Here is a 7,500-nt window from a genome sequence, read left to right as displayed (position 1 = left end):
ATACAACCGTCTCAGAGCAGGATATTGAAATCATCATGCACTCAAGGAAAACCCTCCTCTTTGATAAAAACGAACCCTGGGTCAAGAGAGGGGATTCCCCTATGTTCGATGTAGCCATGGGTTGCTATGACAGAGCCGAGGTTTGCGAGCTGGTTGGTCTGTACATCCTACACACATTATCATCGAAATTCCCGGAAGGGGACATTGGCTTGTACAGAGACGACGGCCTGGCGGTCTTTAAGAATATGAACGCAAGAGCGGGCGACAAAGCAAGAAAAGCCTTTTCTAAGGTCATCGGAGACCTTGGATTGAAAATAACAGTGCAAGGCAACCTCAAGGTGGTGAATTATCTCGATGTCACGCTAAATCTAACAACTGGAAGGTATTTCCCATACAGAAAACCTGACAACGATCCATTGTACATCAACGCCAAATCCAATCACCCACCTTCTATAATTAGGCAAATTCCAACATCCATAGGCACTAGAGTATCGAGTTTGTCCTGCGACCAAGACGAGTTCGATAAAACCTCGCAGTTGTACAACAACGCCCTGAAATCCAGCGGGTACAAAGAACGAATCCATTATGTTGCAAATCAAAATCAAAACCAAGGAAGAGCAAAATCCAGAATCAGGTCAAGAAAAATCATATGGTTTAACCCGCCATACAGCCAGAATGTTCGAACCAACATCGCTAAATCATTCCTTTGCCTGATAAACAAACATTTCCCAAAGTCACACAAGCTCCACAAAATATTCAATAGAAACAACCTCAAGGTCAGCTACAGCTGCACTACAAACATGGCTAACATAATCAAAAGCCACAACCAGAAGATCCTGAATGAGTGCAACGAGTCCTCCAGTGAGAAGAAATGCAATTGTAGAAACAAAAACCTTTGCCCTCTTGACGGTGCGTGCCTAACCAGCAACATTATCTACCAAGCTACTGTCACAACAACTTCCGGTAACTCAAGATCCTACATTGGCATGACCGAAAACGAATTCAAAACACGGTACAACAACCACAAGCTTTCTTTCAATGACAAAAAACACTCACATGACACTGTACTTTCCAAGCACATCTGGGACTTAAAGGACAAAAACATCGACTACGCAATCAACTGGCGCATCGTAAAAAGAGCAAAAGCGTACAAAGGCAACCCTTCTCGCTGCAACCTGTGTTTATCTGAAAAACTTTGCATCTTGAGCACAAAAAACGCCTTTCTCTTGAACAAGAAATCTGAGCTGGTAACGAAATGCCGCCATGAAAACAAGTTTTTCACGACAACCAATCACCGGAAGCGTCGCTGCAACCGTTCCTAAATTTGAACACTTATATATGACACCTTCTCGTAGACAACGATCAGTCTGATGATCGCCTTGAGCGTGAAACTCGAGTAACTAGTAATACTTTCCTTCTTACATTTGTATTTTGCTCTGCAAAATTCTTGCATTGAGCACTCCAAAGATAAGCGAAGCAACTTCATCTTAGTCTATTCGTTTATATGTATATATATATATGTATGTATCAAGGAAACTTAGGCCTGATAAGCTACATTATTACTATACAACACATTGTGACAATGTCCAAATATGGTCATAGCACGCTCAATATTCGTGGTGCGGACCGTGGTGCGTACTATACGTAATTTAGTGTGTCGCAATAAACGTAGAAAATTGTGCTTTGTCATCAATGTGTTGAATAACAAAACAATTATCCTGCTCAATCTTGCGGAGTATCGCCTGATTTTAGTTATTTAGTTAAGTATCAGGCGATATTCCGAGCGATTTCGCAGGATAATGGTTAAATAGCTAATTCAATAATTTCTGTGTGCGTGCTGTAAGTTCGCAGACTTCTTAAGGGTCCTTAAATAACCCTAACCCAGGTCTTACCTTTCTTTTCAGACTTCCGCTTTCCCATTATACGTTTTAAACCTTTCATCATTTCCGAGGTTTGTTTATTATCCCGAAAGTAGTGTACCTTGACAATTCGAAATTAACGAAAATATCCAGTCGCATTTTGCGATAAGATACGAAAATTTAGTCGCAATTTCGCAAATTTAGTCGCAAAATCGCCGGGCTGCATTGTGTTGTCAGCGGTTTAGCAGAAAAATATGAGCCCGCAGTACTTGTGTGTAAAGAAACTGCTGAAAATGGCGAATGATCGAAGGAATGGAGCTGTGCACGTAACATCGCAGCTAAATTACTATACAATTACGCTACCTTCAGAGAAAATTCAAAGCGAGAAACAAAATAATTTTGTCATTTATTTATTTGTTTATTTTAGCAAAAGTAGCAGCAAAGTGGCAACTGCTAACCCTTTTGTTTCGAAAGAACGAAGATGACAACAAGTCGCAAATTTGCGACTTCTCCAGATATTTTAGTCGCAAAGGGAAAAATTTAGTCGCAAATGCGACCGTATTGGTCGCAATTTCGAGCCCTGCTTGTGATATATCAATCAAAATCAAACTTTTCAGCCATCAAGCGTAGCGTTTCCTGTAACTTGTGAGGGACTGGGCACAAAGTGCGTGGCTACTAAGTTCTAGTTAGTGCATAGAAGGTGGAAGCGGCTCGGACGCTCGGACGCTCGGACGGTGCTCCAACGTAGATTGATTTGAAGGTAATTCCTTTTTGGTTAATTAGTCAGGTATCCGTCTAATTAAGGTCGATCCGTAAGATTGTGGAATGTAACAGAATCTGGTTATATCTTGTCGAACTGTCATTTCTTTTCACTTGGTTTTCTTGTACTCACATTCTTCGCAACTGGGGCCCGTTTCTCGAAAGTCCCTATAGCCATTTGTGAACCTGTCAACTGCTTGTTTTGGAATGCCGATCTCTGAACATGTTTTCAAGGTAGCTAAAAGCAAACTGACTGTGAAATTCTCTCTGTTCTTGAGATACAGAGGGAATTGTGACACCCGAAAATGGGTCGGTACATTTCGCTGACCCCCAGTCCATGGACTACCACGATGGACTACCGAAATGGACTACCTAAATGGACTGCTAAATGGACTACCGAAATGGACTACCGAAATGGACTGCTAAATGGACTACTGAAATGGACTACCTAAATGGACTGCTAAATGGACTACCGAAATGGACTACCTAAATGGACTGCTAAATGGACTACCGAAATGGACTTCCCTAAATTACCTACCTTGAAAAATAAAAAGATTACTAAAGCTTGGTTGTTTTGATCGATCTCCTCCATCTTTTCTTGGTAGGTACGTTGTGTATGGGGACACATTATGTACCGATAGTCGCCCATCACTCTCTATCAATTCTCCCCATCCTTGTACTGAGCAGTGCAACCGTCCCTAGCACTGAAAAACTGTCGCTAACATTCATCAACTGTCCCTAGCACTGATCATTTGTCCCTAGCACTGATCAACTATCCTTAACACTGATCATCTGTCCCTTGTACTGATCAATCGTCCCTAGCATCCCTGATCATCTGTCCCTATAAATAGTCATTTACCACTCTGTTACTGCAATTGACGGACATTTCCCTGGTCAGTATAAAAATACAGACTGCAGACTAAATGTGCCCTACTGCAGACTGGGTATTAAATTGTTTTTCTATGGCTACATCCCTCTGCTCCCTGTATACATACTCATCTCTCCAAGAAAATCCTGCCTATGGGTCTGCTTTATTAGGGGGGAGAGCCCTAACTACACAACGGTTACTCTGGACGACTTCAATCCATCGTTTCTTGGGCTGCCTTACTTCCGTTTGTTCCATTTTAGGTCATTTTTTTTCTAATGAAGTTTGCTGAAACATTTTGCAATCACTAACAGATTTGGGAAGTCACAGGACCTGGAAACAAAACCCTAAAAACTCACACAGATTACAGATAACCCTAATGAAATTAAAGGAATGGTTAGGATACATTCGGATTCAAATTCTCTTGTAAGCATGGGTTGTGTTAAAATTCATGTTGTTAACAAAGCTGTGATGTCATTATGGAATCTTTGTGATATCATAGGTTTGTCAGTAAAATGAATTCAAGAAATCCAGTACTACAGATTTTGTATGTGAATGCAATCCAGCTGTTGGCTTTAGTATCATCAGAGAAAGATGTAAGCTGTGTGAGTTTTTAGGGTTTTTGTGTTCTGGTCACGTGACTTTCCAAATATGGTAACAATGACTGGTGAAAGTTAATGGCACCAGCATGGCAACAAATGGCCACAGTCTAAACCAAGGATAGGAAAGAACTTTATAACCAGTACTTTTAAGGGACAGATGATCAGTGCCAGGCCGACAGATGATCAGTGCTGGGACAAATGATCGGTGCTAGTGAAAGTTGATCAGTGCTTAAGGGACAGTCAATCACTAGTAAGGACAAGGAAAGGTTACGTTTATACAAACGTTGGCCGTGTAGCACTTGGGTTCAATTCCCACCCTGGTCAGAGTTTTTCTCTGTCCTTGTGTGGGCCCAGTTCCATCAGTAGGGCTAACGCTCACATGGTTTACATGGGATAGAAATCTAGCACTTCACATTACACTACACTCACTTCAGTTAACTACGAAACTAGTAAGGACAGTCGATCATTGCCAGCGACAGATGCATGATCTGAGGCTGAGTGTTAAGGACAGTCAATCACTAGTAGGGAAAAAACAACATTGCTAGGGACAGTCAATCATTGCTAGGGACAATCTATCACTAGTAGGGACAAAAGATCATTGCTAGGGATAATTGATCATTCCTAGGGATGCTTGATCATTGCTAGGGACGGTTGCTCAGTACAAGGATGGGGAGAATTGATTGAGAGTGATGGGCGAGTACATAATGTGTCCCCATACATAACGTACCTACCAAGAAAAGATGGAGGAGATCGATTAAAACAACCAAGCTTTAGTAATCTTTTTATTTTTCAAGGTAGCAAAATGTACCAACCCAAAATACCCCCCGAAAATGGCCCGTAAAGTTTCGGGATTTTCGAGAAACGGGCCTCTGGACTGCCCCTAACCTCACCTTATCTGGGGATCTATAGGGGAATTTGAATGATCATTTTAGCCTGCAGGTGGGGGAAATGAGGGAGGTTTGGTTTTCGGAAGCCTTGTACCCCGGGGAAAACAGGGGACTTCGTAAAAGAAATAGGTCAATTTCAAGTTGTCTTACATCATAAACAGAAAGACCGCTGTACAGAAGAATGCGGGCTCACCTTGTCCTCATTGAAAATGGCGAAGTGCGTTAGCTCAGGTATTGTAATGTAAATCCATTTCCGTCTTGCTATTCCTTATATTTGCTGCTTCAGATATAACAATGGAAGACAATTGATTAACATTAGACTTTTTTAAATAAACTCTTGAAATTGTAATTGATATCAACAGTTGCAATTTTCTTTAAAGAGTAAAGTACTGTTTTCTGGTCACTTGAGTTGGGTCATCTTATTAAGTTTATACTCTCAAGTTTACTGTGGTTTGATGCTGTTCAATATGATTGCGATCTGGGAGGGGGAATTTCTTATCTTTGATTGCTCTGTGTCCCCTTCAAGGAGGGGGAAATCAAGAACTTCAACAGGATCCTTTACTAGGTCCCCTCCCTTGCCGGGGGTTCCCCCCCCCCCCCCAGGGGATGGCCGATGATAGGTGCATAAAATTGAACGATTGAAGCAGTTGCATTCCATTGTTTGGTTTTCATTTGAGCTTGCATTCCTTTGGCATGATGCGGATCTTAATCAGTGATCCAAGATCACTCAGATCTTGTTGGATCAAAGGAGCCGATTAATGATAATAATAATAATAATAATAATAATAATCAATAATAATAATGATAATGATAGTGATGATAATGATAACAAATAGAGCATATTACATGGCCACGCGGAGATACAAAATTTCTCTTCGAGTGTTGAAAAATATTTCGCAAGTGAGCACAGCAAACAAGAATATTTTTCAACACGAGAGGAGAAATTTCGTATCCATGTAATATTCTATTTATTACATAAACACCAATGAAATACTAAATCATTTCAGGGAAGGCGTCGAAAGGCGCAATTTTCATATGTAACCATGGCAACAGCAATCCTTTTACATGTGAAAATAACATCTTATCTTCACATGTGAAGATATCATGTTTTCGCGCGAAAGTTCACTTGGCATTCCATTGGTTTTTATATAATAATTAACAATTATTCCATAAGCGCGCGTTGGATATGAGATGGTAAATAGCCAACAAGGCGCGTAGCGCCGAGTTGGCTTTAACCAGTCTCATATCCAACAAGCGCGAATGGAATAATTGTTTTATTAAATTCCTTCAACTCCAAAAATTTGGAAGTACGAAATACAAGCGGAAAAAGCGAGCAAATCAGAGCGAAATCGAAAAAAACTTGATGAGAACTGATGTGATGTTGTGTAATACCTTGTTGTCAGACAGACGCAGGCTCATCACAAAAACTTTTCTTGCCTTTTCACGTACTTCTAAACGTCGGAATTAATCCAAACTTTCCACAAAAAAAGTTTTTTTTGCCTTTTTTGGCTTTATTCAAAGAGAAATTTGGCATTCCGACGAAAACATTTTTAGTTTAGCAACGCTTAACGCAATCATTTACTATATAAGGTCAAACCAAGGCATATGAGCTGATAACCGAGATTGAGTGAACCAATCAGAGCACGCGAAATCCATTATCCGAGGTTGAGAATTTAATAATGGTCTTTATTCAACAAAAAAGAGCAACAGACGTGCTCAATTAACAGTATAACTACTTCAACTACAATATCGAAAAGACACCTATTAATAAAAACTGATTTGAAAGGTTCGGTATTAGTCTAGGTAAGATGTAATTATGAACCCTTTTACGCAGTTGTCTAGTCCGTTTAGGTGGTAAAAGTTCCCTTACAGCAGTTTCTGTGGTAGTAATTCTATGCCACAATTAAAATCTCTTCTTTTCAAAATATCAGTGATATAGTATTGCTTAATGCAATATCCTGACTTGAGAGCCCTAGCGAAAAATTTATCAATCCTACTGAAATACTTACTATAAAAGGCATTACCGCAAACTTTAATACCATAAATAAAAATAGATAAGATTAAACTTTGAAAAAGTAAATCTAAACTACTGATAGAATACATTGTACTTGTAATATCTACACACCCTAAAAATATATGACCTACTGCTGGCTTTACTCAGCAATTGTTCAAACTGTGTGTCCCAATTCATAGTGACCCCCAATAAAGTAAGCTTATCCTTGCGATCAATGATACCAAGAGGTTCTGGAGGGACCCTAGTACTCCTTCCTTTAAGCAACAGCTCCCATGTTTTCTTTAGATTAATCGTCATGCGATTCTTATCAGCCCTCCTAATGAAGGACTGAACATCTACACTTGAGTCATCCTCAGAACTACCACTAGCAGTAATAGGGACACTACGTGTAATATGATCTGCAAACTTGACTAACAAATTTCAGGGATTAATTATAACAGTCCTCATATCATTAATCAAGATGGAAAAGAGTATTGGCCGAAGGACAGTGCCTTGAGGGAACCCTCTATTAATA

At 40.0% G+C, this 7,500-nt stretch overlaps 1 protein-coding gene across 2 annotated transcripts in view; it reads left to right on the top strand.

The window, feature by feature from the left end:
* The first annotated feature begins 1,892 nt into the window (after positions 1–1,892).
* The window catches only part of LOC138003469 (uncharacterized), a 12,155-nt gene continuing 6,547 nt past the window's right edge, over positions 1,893–7,500 (top strand). Inside the window, exons 1-2 of one of the 2 annotated variants that reach the window (XM_068849551.1) lie at positions 1,893–2,619; positions 5,134–5,203. The gene's annotated coding sequence lies outside the window, so the exon portion shown is untranslated. The remainder of the gene's footprint in view (positions 2,620–5,133; positions 5,204–7,500) is intronic. The other variant, XM_068849550.1, reaches the window with a different exon arrangement.

The sequence above is a fragment of the Montipora foliosa genome, chromosome 5 (genome assembly GCF_036669935.1).
Source record: "Montipora foliosa isolate CH-2021 chromosome 5, ASM3666993v2, whole genome shotgun sequence".
Classification (NCBI taxonomy): Eukaryota; Metazoa; Cnidaria; class Anthozoa; order Scleractinia; family Acroporidae; genus Montipora; species Montipora foliosa.
Note: the sequence above shows the minus strand (reverse complement) of the source record. Positions and strands in the feature narration are given on the sequence as shown.